The 23,788-nt window shown below is 40.2% G+C and overlaps 1 pseudogene; it reads right to left on the reverse strand.

Moving 5' to 3' along the window:
- Window positions 1-383: 383 nt before the first annotated feature.
- The window catches only part of LOC129038787 (snRNA-activating protein complex subunit 5-like), a 290,162-nt pseudogene continuing 266,757 nt past the window's right edge, over window positions 384-23,788 (reverse strand).

The raw sequence follows: 23,788 nt of genomic DNA on the forward strand, positions 1-23,788 counted from the left end.
TCTTTCTATTTCTTTTTCTTTTTCTTTCTTTCTTTTTTTTTTTTTTTTTTTTTGAGACAGTCTCGCTCTGTTGCCCCGGCTGGAGTGCATTGGCAAAATCTCGGCTCACTACAACCTCCACCTCCTGAGTTCAAGTGATTATCCTGCCTCAGCCTCCTGAGTAGCTGGGATTACAGGCGCGTGCCACCATGCCCAGCTAATTTTTGTATTTTTAGTAGAGACAGGGTTTCACCATGTTGGCCAGGTTGGTCTCAAGCTCCTGACCTCAAGTGATCCACCCACCTCAGCCTCCCAAAGTGCTGGGATTACAGGCATGAGCCACCGTGCCAGGCCGGAACTGCTTCTTTTCTCTTTTGCTATCTAGAAACCAGCAAACTCCATGATGGCTATTTATCTATAATTTATTTCTAAGAACATTCTACCAATGACATCTCAAGCAAGATGTGATAACAGCTACACAAAGCAGTCTACAGCATGCAGTGTGTCTCAATGCCTCTGAGAAGTAGCAACAACTTTTGTTCTCACATGGCCCTCAGTCCTTCCCTGTGTCATCTTTCTGTCCTAGACTGTGGCCTAACTGCTCACAGGGATTCAGCAGCATGCAAACAGCTGTTAGTTGGTTTTCTTAAAAGAGGTATTGTTGATTGGAAAGACTGGCCCATATTTAAACTCTGCCCTTTTTGCAAATGCCAGATTTTCTCAATAGTATTCCAGAGGAAATTTTGTTTTGAACAGTTACTGAATTTGACCAGACTACAGACATAGCACCACCCATATTGCTCAATGCTAAGACACAGCACCTTTGATTTTCTGTATGCCATAACGTTCTGAAGATTGAGTTACTGATGAGAAATTTTTGCAACTACACATCCTCCTACAGTTCTTGCTCTCCATTCAAGCAGGCCCTAGGGCTCATGGCAAGATGATTTCCTTGGGGAGAAAGAGCCTGAGACTTAGAAATTTAATTTGTATAATGAATCCTGGCTTTTTCCCTCCCTTAGGAATCTGATTCTTCTTTCTCTTCCTCTTCTTCTTCTGTCACAGGACTCTAGGCTCCACTCCAGTGTAGTTTGGTTGACTGATGCTTCATTGTCTATATGCACCGACATGACGTGTGACTGTTCAGGCACAGTTGGAGAAGTTGGAGAAGACAGCACCTCATCCCCTCTCCTACAACTAATCATTGATTAGAGGGCCAATGCTTCAACCTTGATGTGATTCAGCAGGTCATGCAAGGGCTGCCTTCAACGGGAGCAGTGTCTCCTCCTCCTCGTGCAGTTCCTGACCCAGCTCAGCATGTTTCCTGGTGACACCGCTGCCCGCCACACGGCCCAGTGCTGCAAGTATTTTTATATAATTACATTTGTTCATTTAATTTTTAAGTGTCTTTTTAATAGAGAAAACAATAACTTTATGAGCCCAAAATCTGCAAATCCCTTGTATTTTCAAAAAGACTTTCCTCAATTACAAAAATTCCCCTTATGTTTTATTCTAATATTTTATAAATTTTGTTTAGCTTGTTGATTTTGCATCTGAAATTTGTTACAATAAAATAAAGATAAAATTTAATATTTTCCCTCAGATGTATTGCCAAATGTCCCAACATAGTTTGTTGAATATTTCTTTTTTCTCTGCTGATTTGAAATGCCAATTTTCTCATACACCAAATTTCCATACAGATACTTGGCTGTGGCTCTGTCCAATATTCTTTTCCATTGATCTATTGGCATATTCCCATGCCACCATCTATGTTCAATTACCGTAGGATGAATATATATAGATATATGTATGTCTATCTGTCTATATCAGAGCAGTTCTCTCTCATTGTTCTTGTCTTTTAAAATTATTATAGTTATCCTTGCCCATTTACTGTTCAGCATATTTTGCTTCCAGTAATTGATTGTAAGAAATGAATGTAATAATTTTTTTAAATGACTCTGATGTTGAAAAGACTGTAAAAAAACATGAAGTACACATTGGCCAACTTAGCGTACCTTTTGAAAGATATTGTTTAAGATTCCATATTGATCTTGCAAGATCATTCCTGGGAAATAAGTGTGTTACTGTGGTGGATACATCCACCACAATCTCACCATTTGAGGATGTATCTCATCATTTTGAGATATATCCTCAAAATGGCTCCAAATCCACCTTATTCTAACACAAAGTGGACTTGGCAATCACAGTTCTTGTCCACTAATTGTGACACATGGATTGCATCACCCTGTTGTTTCTGAGGCATTCTTTGCACTTGCTTTCATTAGGTTTATGAAATTTGTGAATTGGGCATTTTTACTGAACTTTTAATCTTTCATCATCTTCAAACTATCGAATAGGCTAAAAATGCTGCAGACTGTGAAAGGCTGTGCACCTCAATGCTAGAGGAAGTCTGTTAAACAGACCCGCCGCATGGATTTCATCATTTCACCTCAAGCTTTACCACAAGGGTTACATCTGCTGAATTAGAAATAGGATGATAATTCTCATTTGCTTCTATCTCAATTCGGACTTAGATAAAGACTTTTAAAAACAAAATTACCTTCTGGGCACTGCTTCTTGATGGACTCTGCCCATTGTAATCACAAGAGTTACTTTTTTTTTTTATGAGTCAGGAGCTGGATTAATATGAGTTCTTTCACCCTCAAAAGACCTCACACCTCATGGCCTTAAATGGTTCAAACCTGAAAGAGATAGAGTTTAAAATATAATAATTCATTACTTGGCATGAGATTAGTCCTCAAGTATTTCCACAACCACTTGTACTTCAGGGAAACCCCCATCAAGAACCTCATTGATGGTTAAAAGACACCGTCAGGTAAAGAAGTGGATACAGTCCATATTCGTAATTTGGTTCATCTGGGTTACTGGAGCTTCCTCTCATCATTGCTTCTCTTCTGTTTCTATGCATTTATATTGCCTTCACTGAACATACCATTAGCTTTGAGTTGATTTTGTATAAAGAAAGAGCTTTTTAGCAAAGGTCTTTTGGCCCCTTGCTTGTTTTATTACTGTCAACACAGAGTTAGAAAAGGGCTATTTAATAAAGTTGTCAAGGCCTTGAAATGATCGCTCAGCCAGTTCATCAAAATGATGGAAAAGATAGAGCAAAGTATTTTTGCATGATCCTGTCCTTATTATCTGTTGGTCATCCAACAAGGATCAGCTGTACAGACAATCCCCTAATAACAGTAGCTCTAAAACAATAAAAGTGGAAAAATAGTAACTATATAGTGAAGAAACCTGGCAGACACCTCCTTCACCAAGTGGTCAAAGTCTAGTAATGGGACAAATCAAATCCTCTGCCTCCAAATATAATGAACTGGGGAGAACGCAACACCTCTTTTATGCTATTGCTGCCCCCCAACCTTATTCTCACTGTGAGGAAACATGAAACAAACCCAAATGGAAGGACATTCTACAAAATATCTAGCCTATCCTCCAAAAATATCAAGTTATAAAAATCAAGGAAAGACTGAGAAACAACTGTTTCAGACTTAAGGGGACTAACAAGACAGACAACTTAATATATCTTTCAGGATTTTCTCTGGTCATAAAGCATATTACTGGGACAACTGGCAAAATCCAAATAAGATCTATGGATTAGAAAATAGAATTGTAGCAACATTCATTCCCTGAGTTTACTGTTTGTACTATGGTTATATATTTTGAAAAAAAAAAATCCTTGTTTTACCAATTCAGTCCCCTGATCACTCCTAGCTACAAGGGAAAAATAGGAAAATCAGTCTATGTAACAAGCCTAGTGAGCTGGTTAAAAATCAGAGTTCTACTACCCGTGATAAAGGAGAGAATCGATACTAGAACAAAACCAGTGGTCTCAGACATGAAGTATGTGTTCTTGACAAATGCAGTTGTACAAAGACAAAGTCACAGGAGAGGAAGACCTAGTTTAAGGCTATCAAGGGCAATCTCACGGATGAGAATGAGATTATACATACCCCAGCCTTATCTGTACTAGAATGAAAACATCAAGGACTGAGTGCCCTCACTCACATGTAATCTCAGGGGCCAAACCATCTCCTGCACCTCTACTTTCCTTTATCTCACACCCACCAGTTTCTTCTCCCTACCTGCTTTGCTGACATATGAATCCAAATAGTGTTCCCAGTTTTCAAGTCTAAATGGCATGGCAGGTCCTACCTTCACTATCAACTACCGGTGCTCATTGTATCTCAGCTTCTATTGAATTGATTCCACCCATAATTTCCTAAAAGGATTTCAGCGACCACAACATGTCTAGAAGGGCTTCAGAACAGTCATCCATCCAGGGCTAATCCTATGTGGCTTTAAGGAGGCAATGTCACATGGTTATGATTTGAGATTAGAGGGTTATGATTAGAGATTCTCCCGGAAGAATAAATGGTCAGGATGAGAAATGATTGTGATAGTTGGAGGATATTTCAGAATACTTTTCATTTGAAAAAAAAAGAGCCAAAATTAAGATGAAGTGATCATTCACTTCCAGAAGTAAAAAACTGCTAGGATTGATCTTAAGAACAGCAATTCAAGTAGCTAAAGTGGAAATGTACAGTAAACATGATGAAGAAAATTACCCCCAGTAAAAAACCCATTGGTGGAATTTTTTCAAAGACCTTTCCCCAAGAGCATACGTATAGAAACAGACGGGGCATGGGAGGGACAAATAGGCAGCAAATCAAATCGATCTGCAGTGAAATTAAAAGAGAACTGAAGCCTGTGACATTATCCCTCTCCCTAGTAAGCTTTCTGCCTTTACTTGAATTTTTTCCTAAACTTAGGTCTTGGTAAATCTGGCAGCTGTCACAAAATACCATCTGTCCTAAGAAAATGGGTGCAGAGGTGGCTGTGACCCAGGGGATTTTCCCAAATGCTGTTGGCATGTATTTTTGGCCTGATCAAGTCCCTGACAAGAAAGTAAAAATCCTACAAAGAAAATCTCTGAAGCTGCACTCAAAAGAGAAATGGGTGCACAGTCCTGTTATAAAATTGGGGCAGGGGCTGTCCACTGTGAAAAAAGGAGAAGATGGCCGGGCACAGTGGCTCGCGTCAGTAATCACAGCACTTTGGGGGGCCAAAGCGGGTGGATCATGAGGTCAGGCGCTCGAGATCAGCCTGGCCAACATAGTGAAACCCTGTCTCTATTAAAAATACAAAAAAGTTAGCTGGGCATGCTGGCAGGCGCCTGTAATCCCAGCTACAAGGGAGGCTGAGGCAGGAGAATTGCTTGAACCCAGGAGGTGGAGGTTGCAGTGAGCCAAGATCGCGCCACTGCACTCCAACCCGGGGGGGCAGTGTGAGACTCCGTCTCAAAAAAACCAAAAAAACAAAAACAACAAATAAACAAACAACAACAACAACAAATGGGAAAGATGAGGAGGAGTACAACTTAGGACAGCTCATGCTTAACTCCAGGGGAGGCAGGGGAGAAGAGAGAGACGCATGGGAATTCTATAAAGCAGGCATGGAGTTTGCCATCTGAGAATCCATCTATATCTGATTAAATGTACGGATTAGTCAGAATTGCCTGTAACTTTTAGTCTACCAGCTGAGAGCACACTTCTAACCTGAGTAATTTAAATATTGGAATTGCTCAGTCTTGGTGAAGTGGGTACATTGAAAGCTGTTCTCATCAGCTCTGTTTAAGTTATCCAAGCATTTGAGAGGAAACCATTTTAACCTCAGTCTGCCATCATTGATAAGAGGAGGTTTTCTTCAGCTTGCAAAGAAGGCCATTCACCTGCCTTTAAGATAACTTCCTGCTACTGGTTCTTTCAGCGGGTAGGGAAATATTTGGCCAGTGCCCAGGTTTTGCAGGAGAGTCAGAGTATTGCAACTGCTCATCTATCTCCCAGCAAAACTGTGACTGTGGATCCTGTTTGCTCTGAGAGAATATCGAATACTTTTTGTCTGTTTGTTTGTTTGTTTTGTGCAGGGGGATTCAGATGCTTGTTTGTCACCCAGGCTGGAGTGCAGTGACATGGTCATGGCTCACTGCGGCCTCCATCACCTGGGCTCAAGCAATCCTCCCTCCTCAGCCTCCCAAGTAGCTGGGGAGCTACGACTACTGGCACACACCTGCCCTACCTAAGTTTTTTATTTTTTGAGGAGATGAGGGTCTCACTTTATTACCCAGGATGGCCTCTAACTCCTTGCCTCAAGAAATCTTCCTGCTTTAGCCTCTGAGTCACTGGGATTACAGGCATGAGCCACCACACCAGGCTCTGAATGCTTTTTAAACTAAACCCTTGGCCATTGTGCTGAACAGGTATTAGGAAAACGGCAGACATGCTGATGAATACTCTAAAGCCTACTTATCCGTGCAGACGGGGGCTCCCCAAAACTGATGGGGAAATGCAGCAATAGCCTCCTGATTCCACTGGATGTTTAAGAGGAATGTGGGAGATGCCCCTACAAACTAAAACCTCAGCTAGGCAAAGGCCAGATGCATACAGACAAGAAACGCACAGAAATAACCTGCAGAGGCCGGGCGCGGTGGCTCACACCTCTAATCCCAGCACTTTGGGAGGCCGAGGTGGGTGGATCACTTGAGGTCAGGAGTTCAAGAACAGCCTGGCCAATGTGGCAAAACCCTGTCTCTACCAAGAAATACAAAAAAAAAAAAAAAAAAAATTAGCCAGGCAAGGTGGTAGGTGTCTATAGTCCCAGCTACTCGGGAGGCTGACGTGGGAGAATTGCTTGAACCCAGGATGCGGAGGTTGCAGTGAGCCAAGATCGCAGCACTGCACTCCAGCCTGGGTGACAGAGAGAGACCCTGTCTCAAAAAACAAAAACAAAAACAAAGAAATAGCCTGTAAAGGAAACACATGCACACCATACACACTACACATACACACCACGCATACACATCACACCATGCACACACACACTACACACACAAACCACACGTATACATCACGCCACTCATACCACCATACCACACACACCACACGTACACACCACAAGCACTCGTCACACCACGCATACCACACATATATCCACCAAACACAACCACACCACACGCACCGCACACCACCTGCACACCTGTAAGGTAAAGAAGTGGATACAGTCCATATTAGTAATTTGGTTCATCTAGGTTACTGGAGCTTCCTCTCATCATTGCTTCTCTTCTGTTTCTATGCATTTATACTGCCTTCACTGAATATGCCATTAACACACACACACACACACACACACACGCACATACCATGCACAGTAACCCCAGGCAGCAGTGGCAGTCCACGACTACTTTCTCACACAAGTGACCCCGTGAATTCATTTCTGCACAGGTGTCTGAGCAGTGGGTGGAGTCTTCCTGTCAGTGACAGAAGGAGCTGCAGGCTGGAGACTGTGGGAGTCTCCAGAATTGTCACCATCGAAGGGGTTGCCTGTGGCCCCTGATGTGAGCAGATCCCTTGGCAGAAGCTGTGGAACCTGCTCATTTGCTGGGAAAGGAGGAGGAGTGCCAGCACACAGTCTGTGTTCACGCTGAGTGGGGTGTCCTGAGACCTATCGGGGTGCACCAGCCTGTGAGGGAGGCACAGTGCCCTGTTGGTGAGAATGCCATGTCCTTCCAAAGTGTGGGGCATTCAGGCTTCACCTCCAGGCACACTTTGCCCCTCAAGGGATTTTTCCTTATCTCTCACTCTGTCCTCCAGGTGCTGAGAAGGACTTCCTTGAAGGTACTCATTGAGCCAAAATGCCTGAGGGATGCAGGACTCCCTTGTTACACTGGGTTCTGCGCTTCATTAAAAGAAAAAAATATATATATATATGAATATGTATACATGTAATATATACTATGATGAAAATGTCGGACACAATCTAAGAGGTAATGTATAGTATGTTCAATATATTTTAGGTTTACTACATATATTTATAATATAATAATAAATGTTATTTATAATATATTTTAATATATATTACACAGATATAGATATGTGCATATATGCACATGTATGCATGTGTCTTTTATTTAATTAACAAACATTTGTATACCAATTTCTATGTACACTGTCCCAAGCCCTTTATAAGTGATAACTCATTTAATTTAGCCTTCAAAACAACCCAATGCTACAGCTGCTTCCTCCCACCCCCACTCCCACTTTACAGATGGGGAAACCATGCCCGGGCAGGTTGGGTAACGTGCTTCAGGGTGCACAATTAGCATGTGATGAAGCAGGGTTCCAATGGCCCCTCTGGCTCCTGATCTTGTAGTCATGTTCCATTCCAGCACCCTGTCCATGCTCACTCTCACCTGAGAGGAGACCTACGAGGGGGAATTTAGTAAGGCTTAGTTGGGCAGTTTGGTAGTACATAAAAATTTTCCCTGGGCATTTTTCCAGGCCACAAACTCTCTAAGATGACTTGAGGGATGTGCATCTACACCTCTGACCGTTCACATTCAGCTTTGCAACAAATTTGTTAACGAATTTGTTAATGCTGCAAAGAAATGTTAATTATGGTGTAATTTCATATTAAACAGTGTGAAAAGTCAGAGGAAATCTTCTTTCACAAGATATTATTTAAGCTATGCATTTATTTACTAGAGATGAAAATAGAAATAATCTAAATCCAGATGATTTTTTAAAAAACCATGCTACCAAATAATACAAAGAACAAATGTGTGTGTGTGTCTGTCTGTCTGTCTATCCTATGCATATAAATGTCTTATTATTTACCTGTTATAAAATTCTAGATGTCACTTCATTAAGCCCATTATCAACTAGTTATTACTGACCATCACTGACGTTTTGGGCTATTTTTACCTGTTTTTATTTATTTTGTTCTTTTTTAGAAAGTTTTACTCATATGTTAACTTCTCCATTGACACTGCTTCTTACTTAACACTATGTGAATGCAGATTGTAGTCAAAGATATTCAAGGATTCAAGGGTTTGACTCTTTTATCACAGCAATAGTATTTGCTTGTGGAGTATCTTAAGGACACTTTGAGATGAGTGAGAATGAGATTTTGAAACTGAAGACGGGCTTAGAGCTGGTGCCCTCATCACCCTCCTTCTCTGAATGAGCCTCATGGAGCAAAAATGCCACCGTGGAAATGAGGTGGCGCACAGTGCTGGTAAAGCTTTTACAGTTTATAAATTCTTTCCTCCACGGTGTCTCTTGGCATATCTCAAAAAGAGCCATTGTCCTGACGATGCCCATGATCTCCCAGAAAGATGTAAAGAGAAATGACACTGGTATCCAGAGTAGCCCAGAGGTAAGCAGAGCCCAGACCCCCATAGGGCTGCCCACGTTAGCAAATAGAAATACAGGAAGTTAAAGTCAAATTTCAGACCCTAGAGTGCTCACCACTGTACTACAGACCCCAATGCTTTACATTTCAGATAAGCAATAAATAATTGTCTGGTATATGTAGGTCCCACATAAGCCATGGAACATATTTGTACTAAAAGAACCATTCACATTTAACTGGGCATCTGGTATTTTATCTGGCAACCCTAGCAAGAAGGCAGGGGCAGCACAGGTACATGAAGGACACTTTGCTCTACTGACAGATGAATACAATATTCTTTGCATCTGTGTTTCCCTGATGAGTATTATAAACTAATGTTTTTGTGCAATCAAGATAGGAGTATATTTTAGGGAGTCTCTGCACAGCCATGAGTGAGAAGGTAGTGTTAACAAAGAAGGAAGTGTTAGTGAAAAATTGGACAGACTGGAACAGAAGTGCTGATTTCAAAGCATGCCTTGAACACTAGGCATTTGCCATCAGACAGGTCAGTAGACTCATAGGGAAGGGAGAAACGAAGTAAGACTTTTTCAAGTAGTTTAGCTTTGCCCGTAAATTGTGATGATATCTACCTACCGATGATGGCTTTTGAGAGACTTAAATAATACCACCAACCACAAAAGTGCTTTATAGAGTACAAAATATTACACAAATTGTCAGGACCACATTTCCCAACTATACCTGTTTTAGGAGGAAGAAAGGGAGGAAAAGGAACAGGAACCCCTTTCTCCTCCTCTTCTTCTGTATCTATCTGCTTGATCCTGAGCTGATGGTCCTTCATGTATTAAGGAATGTCATATCACTATGACCACCTCAGCTACTGCTAATTAATTCAACTCAAGCTACTGCTAAATGAATGATAGCAGATTTCAATATCCTGCTAACTTGCTTTTTAGCTTAGAGCAGCCAGGCTATTTTTCAGCCAACCAAATACACATCAAAGAATGTTAAGTCTTTCTGTGCCACAGATATAATACAGATTTCTTTACAAAACAAAGATAGAGGGTCAATATTCCCTGAGGCAAAAGGCTGAAATATATAAATTGCCATCCAATATAAAGCACTGTTTTAACAGTGAACGTCCTTGGAGTCAGAAGACCTGGGTTTAAGGAGAAACTCTGCTATGTACTGTGTGGTCTGGGCTAATCCTTTAACCTCACTGAACTGTAATTTTATTTTATTTTTTTTTTGAAAAATAACCTTATCTTTCATATAAGCTGTTGTGACAATTAAATGTGGTTTGTATGCATATATAGCCCTTTGTGAAATACAATATACAATAAAATATAACCTGTTATTCTCATTAAGCTGTGTTGTGTTTGTGTTATTACAACTGAAATAGGAGTCCCGATCTTCTACAAACATTCGCAAGGATCAAAATCCTAGCGTTACTTCCATCAGCTAGTTCCTACCCTTTTTGGACTTATATACTTCCCTGAAGTAAAATTGCCCCAACTTTCTTTCAACTAAAATTTGATGTATTCAGGAGGCTTACATTCAATTTAGTTTAGCAGCAGTTTGGAAGGATGTCGAATATTTAAAATGCATCCTGTTTTTCTGAAATTCAAGGTCCTTAAGATGATTTGGGGGTGTGCAGATATACCCTCTGACAGTTCAAGATCAGCTTTGTAAAAGTCTTCATATTTCATACACAGACAAATGCATTAACAGTGCCAGCAAATGAGAATTACAGTGCAATCCAGACAAAGGGTGTAACAAATCCAAGGAAATCTGCTTTGGCAAGAACCACTTGGTGAGTGCAATAAAGCAAGCTCTGAGCTGCAAATGTCACTCCCTGCCCCATGTTGGTCTCAGCTGAGCAGGTGGGTGTCTGCCTTGCCTTGAGCCACTGAGCAACTAGGAGCCTGAATATTATTTATTATTCATAAGAAATGGAGCCAGTGCATTTCAGATATTTGCAGAGTGTTGCGGACATTAATGAGGGTGGAGAAGCGATCTGTTCCCTGGTGGACCCCTACTGCATTTATTCGAATGTGTGATTATTAGACTGCACAAGTCTCTTTGGGGCTCAATGCCCAGAGTGCCTTACACCCTGGAGAATGTGAAAATACTTTAATTAACAACAGGAGTGGGCAGACCTGCTGAGTGCCTTCTGTTACCATCCTTGAGACCTGGAAAGTCAAGACTCATTTGTCACCCCCACCATTTTTCATTATTGACATAAAGAAAACACTAAGCAACAATTTCATTTAAAATCGATTGGAAAGGCTGCTAAATATAAGATATTTCACTCCTTTCCTTCCTCTGGCTGAAATTTATTAGTAATCAACATTACACAAACACATGTACACATCAGCACGCTCACACACACATGAGAAATGAACTTGAGATTTCTCTATATTCCACGTGCTCTGCAAATAGTACAGCACTCTGGAGGGTATAGATGGAGAGCATGCCAAATTTACTTGGAATATGCATCCATTTGAACATGCAAATTTGCATTAGTCAATTACTCAGTCTGATAAATGCTTTGGTTCATTAGTTTAAATAAAATACTGGGAAATTCCTAACACCCTAACTGACTAAGAAATGATGTGTTTTTGTTTGTTTTTCAAATGTTGCTTCAGTGATTTCTGCCTGAACTGGTTGTATTTAAGACCATGTAGTACCCAACCACAATTTACAGGCCAGGAGAAGGGGCCTGCCATGGACACTGCGCAAAGATCAACTCTTATTTTTTAATCTTGCACCCTCTGTCCAGAACTGATGTGTTGCCACGTGAGAACTGAACGTGAGGAAAGTGGTTGTGCACATGCGTGCAAGCCAACCTTAGGTGTTGCCCCACAGCTGGTCTGCAAGCTGGCTTCTTGTAGAATAGAGCCACTTCATGACATGGACTGGTTTGGCCAGAATTCAGAATTTACTTAACAAAGACCTAATTATCGCATCACTCTACCAATTCTTAATTATTTATCGAGCATCCACTAGTGCCCCAGATTGGCATAGGCCCCCAAAACAGTGGGCAACCCAAACGAGAAGAGACCAGTATCTGAGACACATTTGGAGAAAATTAAATGCTGATTTGTGACATCGAGACTTTAACCTCCTTGAAAGCATACTATTTTTCCAGAAGTATTGGGGAAGTTTTGTTTTTTGCTTTTTTGATGTACTAAATGAGAGTGGAATGGATGGTGAGGCAAGAAGCTATTTTTTTAAAATAAACTTTTCATTTCAGAACAGTTTTAGATTTATAGGAAAATTGTGAAGGCAGAACAGAGAGTTCCCATATGCCCACACACCCAGTTTCCCTATTATTAACATCGTACATTAGTCCAGTACTTTTGTTATAATTAACAAACCAATAGTAATACATTAGTATTAACTGAAGTCATACTTTATTCAGATTTCCTTAGGTTTTGCCTAATGTCCTTTTTCTGTTCCAGAACCCCATCCAGACTACCACATTACATTTAGTCACTGTATCTCCTCAGGCTCCTCTGGGGACAGTTTCTTAGACTTTCCTAGTTTTGATGACCCTGACAGTTTCGAGAAACACTAGTCAGATATTGTGTACAACGCCCCTCAGTCGGGATTTGTCTAAAGTTGTCCTCATGAGTAGATGGGGGTTATGGTTTTGGAGGGAGAAAGACCACAGAGCTGAAGTGCCCTTTTCATCACGTGAGATCAAGAGTGTGTACTATCAACATGACTAATTGCAGGTGCCATACTTTTCTCCCCAAGAAGACTATTGTCTAAAAGTATTTGAGGCCTTCCCTGCCAAAGTAGACATATAAGGAATTAGTCATACACCAAGTCATATACCTGATCCACTTCTTGGACTATGACCAGCTTCTCAGTTTACTCACATAGTTTATGGACCCTAATATTTGTCATGCAGCACTTGCTTTCCCTAGTAAGCATCATTTTCAGCATTAACATTAGATATTTAAAATGTACAGAGGCTATGAACTATCTTGAAGAGAATATAGTTTCCACCTCATTCTAGAAAATCAAGTGTATCTTGATTTACTTGTGAGAAACCTCAGCAACTGAGTATTTCAAGAAAGAGCTGAACCCTTATATTTACTGACTTGGTGATTTTACATTTTAAATGTTCCTGTCACAGTTGAGTAGCTATAGGTACAATTTTTTCGTGAGATAACTTGCAGGATTGGGAAAAGGAGTGTTCACTGAGCATCTACTATGTATAGACATTTTACATAGTGTACCTCATTTAACGACCACAGTAAACCCACATCCAGGTCAGGTATAATTGCATGCACTTCACAGAAAAGGAAGTGAACTCTCTGGTAAACCAGGGCACGTGATGACGAATGATGAACTAGAATGTCTAAATGACCTGTATTCTTTCTACAAAACACTCTACTCCTGCTGGAGATGATAATGCTGTGTTCTAAGGGGATACAGATAGGTCTGTCTCTCATGCCTGAAGTGTCTCCATAAGTGATGCAAGACTTTTGCTCTCCAAGAATTTCCAGACTTCAAGAATCTTCTGGAAAAATAAAAGGTTTTATCTTTATATACATTAAACCTTGTATGTTTAGCAAAAATTTCTGTACATTTCTTCATTTTTTCCTATATTTAGGCAAAGTTTCTCACTCTTTTTTGATAATGATATTTAAAAATGTCTTTAATAAAATTGCTCATAAAATTTATAGGACTTGCCAGAGAATCAAACTGAGGGCACCTTTAATAAGAGTGTAAAACAGAAAAATACATACTAATGTGATTAGTATGAAAATCGAAGCAACATATGTATTAAAATAGAGGTTTTTTTTTTTCCTGTAATACACAAGGAGCTTGTATAACTTAATGAGAAAAGAACAATCCAACACAACCATGAACAAAGCTAAGGAATAGGCCGTTTTCAAATGAGGAAATAAAAATGGCTAGTAAATATATGAAAAGATATTCAGACTCTTTACTAATTAAATAAATGCAAATCAAAACAACAGTAAGGTTTTTGACACATCAAATTGGCAAAAATTGAAAATGCCGATTCCCAGAATTGGCGAGAATTTGAAACAAATAATTTTTTAGCAATACCAATCATAGCTTAAGTGTACATTTCCTTTGAACCAGAAATTCCCCTTCTAGAAACTTATTCTGTAGAAATATTTGTCAAGTACACAAAGACATGTTTCCCTGGGTGTTAATTGCATCATGGTTTATAAATTACAAACTAGGAAACAATCCGGCTGTCAATTAGTGGGGGTTTATTAAAATAAATTATAGCACATACACACAATGGAAATCTATGCAAATCATCTAAAAAAGATATAAAGGAGAGCCACATTATGTTTTTGAGTGAAAGAATCATGTGGCTGAAGTTTATATTTTTTATCCAATGTGTGTCACTATATGTGACTTTGCCTACACATTCCCATACCTATCTTAATGCAGCAGTGATTGGACTTTACAAGAAACAGAATCCTAAACGAGGCATAATCTTATTTTTTGCATGCCACTGATAATGCATCTGCAAACAGACCAGCAATTTAGAAAAATATTTGTAAGCATAGTCAGGATGTTATAAGCGTGAAGTTCAGCTATTCATTGAAAACATGTTGAATTAAGGTCATTGTACATTATTAACCAGGACTCTGTTAATAGTGCACAATGACCTCAATCTAAGACGTTCTAGGAAATATCAAAAGCATGGGAGTTATATAAAACGATTCTTCAAACATATGGATTTCATTAATTGCATGGCTCCAGATTCGACTAGTCTTTTCTCCAATTCCTTTGTCACATGCTGAATGTTATAGAATGAAAAAACATAAATAAACATTATCACAGAAAATGTTCCTATGCTACTAGCTTTAAGTAATTGCTATTCAACTCTAAATAACCCACTTGAAAAAAAGAAAACATCATTAGTCTGAAATGTCTGCTAACGTTTTCTTTCTACTTTGTTAAGGTCCATTTAAGGAGAGACTTATCACAGCCATACTCAAATAATCTGATCCTCTAAAAATACTTTATAGTTATGTTACACTGATGAAAGTAATGTATTTACCCAAGAGGTAAACACATTGCCTGGAAGATTCCTAATTGACAAAAGAGTAGGAATTCACCCTGTTGTGTGTGGGGCAAACCAACGGTGAGGCTCTGTGGCCCTCAGCAGAGAATAAAACCTATAACAGCAAGGGTAAGTTAACTACAAAGGCTGAACTTGGACGCCATTGTCTAGCATCTTTTGAACTAAGTCTAAAACAATGACACTCCCCTTGGACTTTCTTAGATACTTCTAGGGCTTTAAATTCATCTGATATTTGGCAAATGCTCAGCATAATTTTGGTTCAGAAAATAGTCACTCTAGCCATATCTAATATGGATGGTAAAAACTGGCTCATTATTATGTAGTTATGGAAAGCTGTCCAAAGGATGCCAGGTGTTCATCATGGCTATTGTGATTTTGAGTGGAAAATGTGGACCCAAAAATATTTTATTAGGGGGTACAGATATGCCACCTCAAACAATAACCTACTATAAGCACTAAGAGAAATGAACAACAAATGAAGCAGCCATGGGAAATATATCAAGAAAGTATGGCATTCTGGCTGGACCCAAGGAGTGCTTTGAACAGCAGCAAGCTCTAGAAATAGCAGCAGAACTTAGCCCAGTCTGGTTTGTGGGCTGCTGGTCATGCAGTGTGGTCTTTTTGGTCACCTCTGCTCACAAAGGTAGAGTTCATTGGAACAAGGGACTGTTATAACATCTTTCAACCTGGTATTCATTTTTGAATCATTGCATAACATTTACATGGAATAACACATACCAAGTTTTGAATAGTAACAGGCGCAACCCCAAAGGCACCACGACTTGGATAGGCCTTCAAAAGTACAGTGACTTGGTTGAATGAATCATAATCTCTTTGATCTAACATCTGGATGGCAACCCCTTTAAGGATCTTATTTCCTGTATATTCACATCTCTTCCTTGCATAACAATATCCACCTTCAGACACACACAGGGTAAAAGCAGAGAAAATTTTCAGAGTCTAAGCTCAACAACAATTTGTTTATTCCAGCATCATGGTTCAGCCTTTTGTTTTTCTTTTCAAAAATATTTTTAAAACAAATTGGATATCTTTTATTACTACAGTCCTAATGTTTTACATATTGCTTAGCACATAATTGACAGTAAACAGTTAAGGAAGGAGTAATGGAGAAGGGGAAGGAGTTTATCTGAGAGAGTTGGGGCTTAATTATCTGTCATATCTTCAATTACCAGATTTCCTGCAGCATGAGTCAACTACTAACCCAGTGAGCAACAGAAAATTTCACATCGTTTTAAGAAAGATAGTGGGGCAATCTTATTTCTACTGCCAGCAAAACCTAGGATGGCAGCAGCAGAAAAAGGTATAAAACATAATTTAGAGGTTAAGAGCAACTGGGTCAATGAGCTAGATACCCTAGTTGTGACAACAGACCCACAAAGTGGGGCATCAGGTTGGTAATTCTATGATTAATGGCTCCACAAAGGGAGAGATTTTAAAGAAGTAGAATATTTTATAAGTATCTTCCTAGTGCTCCTGTAGGCCCCTGACCAAATCTTTCTGATGATAAAAATAGCATTTCAACAATCATAGGTCAGTACTTCTGGGTCTCCACCCCTCCATTCTCTGATAAACTTCTGGCCTTCCTCAAACTCTTCATGCAGAACCACTGATAAACTCAATGAACATCTATGAGCCACCACTCATATGTGCCAGTCATGGTATGAGGAATACAGCTGTGAGCAGGATAGTCATGAGCCCTGCTGTGAGGAGCTGATAATGTGGTGAAGGGTTCTGGGCTCTCTCAGAGATGGTCTCACTTGTACTCTGAGTGCCAATGCTGTTGGCTCTAAGAGACATCCAATGTTCTTCTTTTCTTGTCCTATTTTCTTTGGGGATGATCCCTACCCTCAGCTGTACCCAACCAGCACTGCTGCGGTCAGTGCCCAGCAGTCACACTGCTCCTCTGATAGTACCCATCAGATTGCTCCAAGGCTGGTCGTGCACCTGTTAACCTATTTCCTGTTTGCCTGAGAATACTCTTGTCTCTAATCTTAATGTAACATCATATACATCTGTGTTACATTAGGATTAGAGACAAGTTCTGTTTAGAAATAACTCCATGAAGGGTTCTTATATTTTATTTTCACATTGCAAATCAGTCAGATTTGCTTCAGCCTTAAAGAGCATGTTTATGTAAATTAAATGAGCACTGGTAGCAAGCTGCACTTGTTTTATTTTTTCTAAATGGGAAATAGGAAATGGGCTAAAAATAAGGAGGACCATGGCCAGGCTGCCATTGGCTGAGGAAGCTGAAGCCATTGGGGGCATTTCCCATGGTGGCAGAAGGTGCCAGCACCCATGTTCATGGCATCTTGTCCTTTCCATGGCCTACAAGGACTTTTGTCAACAGGCTTTGCAATGAACAACAGTCCTTCTCTCAAGAAGTTCACATTCTAGAGGGAGAAAACTGGGGAAGGACATATACATATATTCAACTCCATCAGCTAGTGGTGACCATTATCAAGAAGAAAAACAAAAACAAAGGACAATAAGCAGACAGAAAGTGATGGTAGAGATCACTTTTATATAGTGATCATCAAGGGCCACTCTAACAAGGTGGCATTTGGGCTGAGACTGAATAAAGCGAGGTGGTCAAATAGATATCTGGGGGAAGAGCATCCCAGTGGAGGGGCCTACACATGCAAAGGCCCTGATGTAGGATTGCACCTGACATCTTCAGGCCACCCCTAGGAAGTGAGTGTGGTACGATCAAGACGAACATGAAGGAAATGAGGTCAGGTAGTGAAGGAGCTGGATTTCACAGGGTCTTGCAGACCTTGAGAAGGGCTTAGGGTTTTCTTCTGAGTTAGGTAAGAAGCCATGGTAGGGGTTGCACAGAGGGACAGCATAATCTGACCTCGGTTGTAGAATCATCACAGACTGGCTGGGGTGTAGTGAATAGATTGAAGGGTGCCGAGAGGGAGATATTTGGGGGCAGGCAAAAGGTGATGGTAACTTGGGTAAGGTTAGTAGTAGTAGAGGGGTTGGAGAGCATGCTTGGACTCAGAATTTGCTTCGTGTTGGATATGAGGTGGGAGGGAAACGCAGTTAAGGACAACTCCAGGATTTTTAGCCTGAGAAACTCTACAAGTACTGCTAGCTATCTTTAATTGGAATGTGAAAGTCTAAGGGGAAGAAAGCTTATGGAGCAAGATCAGAACTTCGGTTATGGACATGTTGATTTCAGATGCATATTAAACATCCAGTGGAGATACTGACTAGGCAGCTGATTACACAGGATTGGAGCATAGGAAGACATCTGGACCAGTGATTTAACATTGGGAGTGTTCATCTTATAAGTTCATTGGACTAAATGAAATTGATGAGGCACTAAGCATTAATATTAAACAGATAAGAGAAAAATTCTGAGGACTTCTGAAGGATCCTGGAGACCTACAGCATCCAGGGCTAAAGAAAGGATGAGAGTGTGTTTAAGGAAAAAACAAACAAACAAACAACCCTGAGTAGGAGTAGCCTGTGAAAGTACTATTCTGAAAGCACAGTGAAGAAATTGTGTCAAAGAGAAGGGAGTGGTCAAGTTTAACGAATACTTTTGACACATTGAGGAAAATGAGTATAGGGCTTGATGGAGAATTGAAGACTAGCATTGTCAACATGGAGGTCATTGGTCGGTGAACAATTAGTTTATTTTCTAAACTGGGACACTTTTAAGAGTGAAAGAGGATATGTATTAGTAATCCATTTCTGTATAACAACTTATCCCCAAAGCTCAGTGCTATGTTAACACAGCAAACATTTATTACCTCCCACAGTTTAGATGGTCTAGAATTTGGAATTTGGTACAGGTTCTGGCTCAGCACCTCTTATGAGATGGCAGCCAGATATTGGCTGGGACTGCAGTCATCTAAAGGCTTCACTGGGACTGTGAGATCTGTTTCCAAGGTGATTCAGTCACATGGCTGGAAAGTTAGTACCAGTTGTTGGCAAGGGCTTCAGTGCCTCCCCACGCGGGCATCCCACAGACAGCTTGAGTATTGTAACAACATGGCAACTGTCTTCCACTGGGTCAAGCAACCCGAGAGAGCAAGGCTGAAGTGGTTACTTATGTTGGCCCTACTCAATCTGGAAGGGGTCCCAGAAGAGTGTGAACAATTGGAGACTAGAGACTAGGATAATTAATTGAAGGCCATCTTCAAGGATAACTACAGCAGGGTTTATCCATATTTATGCTCAGGTAGCAGATATACACTGGGACCATTGCAGGCAAACTGAGATGCATGGTCACCCTAATCTTTGGTGACTTTGGGGATCGTAGTGATAGAGATGAGAACCACATTGATGAAATCCAAGCCCAGATCTATTGTTCAATCACTCAATTAAAAAATAAGCTAATTTCTCATTTATTTCCACTAGACTTGAAGCGAGTGGAATGGTGAATGTGATGGATGCTCACTTTACCATTAACTTGGAGCCCAACAGGGTTAAGCAGAGTTGAGATGGAAATTTAGATTACATTTAACTAGATTTATTATCTAATAACATTGTTTTAGTACCTGGATCCGGCCAAGACTAAAGCTCACATTAACTATAACAGTCATCACATTCTTCCCCCATCCTCCTTAAAAAATTTAACTTAGATCTTTTTTTTTTTTTGGAAATTTACAACCAAAGGAATCCAAATTAATGTCTCCCTTGTTTAAGTAGATCCTTGTTGAACACCATCTACTAATCTCCCAGACACACCTAGGCATGTCTGAGTGCAGGGTAAACATAGTTTAAACTCAATCTGGTCTCCCTGGTACACTAAGAAGGCTGTTCAGGTCATCTCCTTTAAGAACTTCAAGTCACACTAGCATCTTACCTAGTGATTATGATTAGAAGATGGATTTTATATGTAAGAGTATATATTGACATCGAGCTGATATCAGTATTTGAGCAATCCATAAAAGTCAGTCTTCAAGATGGGCAATGACACAGGTACTTCTTTAGCAATATCTTTACTCTGAAACACTGAGGGATCTTCCTTAAATCATTCCGGTAGCAAAAGCCTTGCCCTGAAAAATATTGTCAGCAGAATAGCTGGACCACCCATCTGGAAACAAGTTGAAGTTCATCTCTATAAAGGAAAAGAAAATATCTGTAAATTGCATGCTAGTTGCTTTCTCTTCTGTTACCTTCTAACTACCCTTCTAGTTCTTGTTTTCTTTAGTCATCCCAAGCACAGAACTAGGTTTTCATACAGCCTCTCAGGATTTATTCTACTTATAGTATATCTATCTTGAATTGGAATGTGATTAAAACTCTATAGGTGTTAGGGATATAGAAGAGAGGCTAGAGGTGAACAGAAAAAGACAGCAGTGGCTGTAATTGGCCTGCGGGGCTCTCTCCTGCTGGAGGTTATCCCACGCTGAGGACTGGGGAGGTTACAGCCATCTGGAGGTTACTGTAGATCAGTGCCTCTTTGGAATGCACATGTAGAGGCAGGAAAAGGACTGAGCTGTGCATGTAAAAAATTGAATGTGTCCATTGATCCGCTAAGTCAAAATAAACTCTCATTCTTGTTAGCACAGCAATTAGTCCTCATGGTCACTGGAGCATTGAAACAAGGCAGTTTGGCCCACTTGTCTTGTTTTCCTGTACTCCCAAACATGAAACATGTCCAGATTGGGACAGAACAAACCTCCTTCACTTTCAGTCACCACCCACTTCAAATTAAGAAGTAGACTGAGAAGCGGCAACAGTATGGAGGTGACATTTAATCTCAAGATCTACCCACTGCTGTTGCTCAACACTAGCTTGGTCCTTTCAAAGAACACAAGCATGTTCTGGGCATCTACTTTTTTTATATACATCATCTCACTTAATCCTCACAAGTGAGATTTATACAGCAGCCTCTCTTGCAGAAGCTCAGTTCACACAGAACACATGATGTGGCAGAAACATCAGCGATGGGCAAAATCTGCTAATGGATTGAACCTAGAGGAAAGAACCAGCAAAGCCAAGTCATGATTCCAGATCCACCACAAGATCATTTGTGCCTCAGTTTCCCTTAAAATGCAATAGACAACATTAAGGTAAGTAGAGGATCAGTGTTACCATGTTCAATGTAGAACTCTGAGCTTCTTCATGGAAAGGTGTTTAAAAATGCATGGTATGACAGCAGTTGAGTAGTCCTTTCACACTCAGACTTACCCAGCGTGGGCAGGGAGAATAATGTGAATTGAGCCCACTGCTGTCTCTGTGCAGTTCAGTGTTCCCAGATGGCATATTCAATTAGAGTTTATTTCATCATCTTAAATGAAACTTATTGAGAAGTTATGTTCTACACTCAACAAGGGAAAAAAGCATATCAAGATGCTAGCTCTAATACGCTGTTACTCTTCCATAGTTCATGGCATAGAACCTGCCATAACTTTCCCCAGCCACACTTAGAGAACAAGACAGTGTCATGTCCTCTCTTGAGTGTCAGTTTCTCCCCCTTACGCAGGGTATCTCAGCCTTGTCACTATTGATATTTGGAGCTGGATAAATGTTTGTTGGGGCAGGGTGGCTGTCTTGTGCATTGAAGGACTGTTTAGCAGCATCCCTGGTCTCCACCTGCCAGATGCCAGTAGCAGTAATGACAACCAAAAGTGTCTCCAAACATTGCCAACTGTCTCCTGGGGTAAAATCACCTCTGGTTGAGAACCACAGCCTCACAAAATGCATAACAACTGAACTACATTGCTTGTTTGAGTTAGGAGGTCTAGAGGGCTGAGTGATCATTTATGCAATCATCCATTTTATAGATGAAGCCACTGAAGCCAAAGAAATGTGGTGCCTTGCTTTAGGTAACACAGGTAAGTGGTACAGCTATCATTAGAACCAGGCCTACTGACTACTCCCTGACTACCTTATCTAAGTCTTGGGAATGCAAAAAAAAAATCCTATTATCATCTACCTGATCAGCACAGTCTCTTTGAAGAAAGCCCACTAAATCTAGATGGGTTAGATCTAGATTTAGTGGGCTAAAACTGCAATTACTTTTGCACCAACACAATAAATTAGGTGCATCTGTAGTTCTGGAATAGTCAATGGAATGTGTGGCAAATTAAAAGTAATGACAAATTAAAAGTAATTAAAAGTAATGGCAAAAACTGCAATTACTTTTGCACCAACCCAATATTGTAGGTCTAATCCAAGCTCCGCTGAGGTCATGCTGATTTAGGCAAAATAACCCTCTGTCAATTTTTTACCTCCGTCTCCTCAGCCCAACTCTTCTGTTCCCTCTAGTCCCTGTAGAAGCTGTGCTATTTCTAGGACACACAGTCACTGAGTATGTTGCAAGGTTGAACATCTTCAAATCCTCTAGTGAGCTCCACACCCTTACACAAGCCAACACATGGTTAAATGGTCATGAATGAAGTCAGTCGGTCCCACCACTGTGCTTCCTTCTTCAGCTCACTTGATTTTCCTTTCTCTGCCCTTAGAGTCACCCATCCCCTTCCATGTACCAAATTCTCACTTACCTTCAACCAAAAAATCCTAGAATGGCCCCTACTGTCAGAAGATCCATGCCCTCCAAATGTGACTTGATCGTAGACACTTTAGCTGAAGATTCCTTTCTTCTTTAAGTATGTCCACCAAATTCTGGGCCTTGCCCAAGAATCAACAGGTAATGTCCTGAAGAAAGAAAGAAAGAAAGAAAGAAAGAAAGAAAGAGAGAGAGAGAGAAAGAAAGAGAGAAAGAAAGAAAGAAAGAAAGAGAGAGAGAAAGAAAGAAAGAAAGAAAGAAAGAAAGAAAGAAAGAAAGAAAGAAAGAAAGAAAGAAAGAAAGAAAGGAAGGAAAGAAAGAAAAGAAAGAAAGAAGAAAGAGGGAGGGAAGGAGGGAAGGAGGGAGGGAGGAAGGGAGGAAGGAAGATGTTTGAGTATGCAAATGTGGTGACGTAGAAAGAAATGGCACACAGGGTATTTATTCAGGACATTTTGGGATATAAGATGTGACTGCCAAGTAATGCAATGTATTTTCACTTAAGACTTATAGAACCAGGTCTCATTACTCTGTGGGAACTAGAGATTTTGGATACTGTCCCTGGGCTTGAAATTCCCTTCTTCTTATCCTCTAAATCACAGGTCAGTTATTTGCAGAAATCTTCTCCAATCCTCTCTATCTCAGTTGGATATAAATGGTCTCAGACTAGGGCCTGATGGCATCATAACACATTGATTATCCTTAGCACAGTCTATTTTTCTGAGTTGCAATTAGTCACTCTCCAGGAGCAAATAAGAACAGTGAAACATGCATAGGGTATCCTGCTGTAATTACTCCAAATTTACAACAACATTTTAAAAGAATTTTATATAAATAATTATATTGCATAGAATTTCAGAATAATCAGTTCTCATAAATGACTTTAATTGCACTGTCAAATAAATAGCAACTTTTTTTTTTCTTTTGACTTAGCAAATTCTATTTTCAGTTTTGGTGGTGTTGACTTCTCAGATACCACGGAGAAATGTTCACCACATCTGGCATGGCACACAGGTGCTTAC

The sequence above is a fragment of the Pongo pygmaeus genome, chromosome 5, assembly GCF_028885625.2.
Source record: "Pongo pygmaeus isolate AG05252 chromosome 5, NHGRI_mPonPyg2-v2.0_pri, whole genome shotgun sequence".
NCBI classification, from domain to species: domain Eukaryota; kingdom Metazoa; phylum Chordata; class Mammalia; order Primates; family Hominidae; genus Pongo; species Pongo pygmaeus.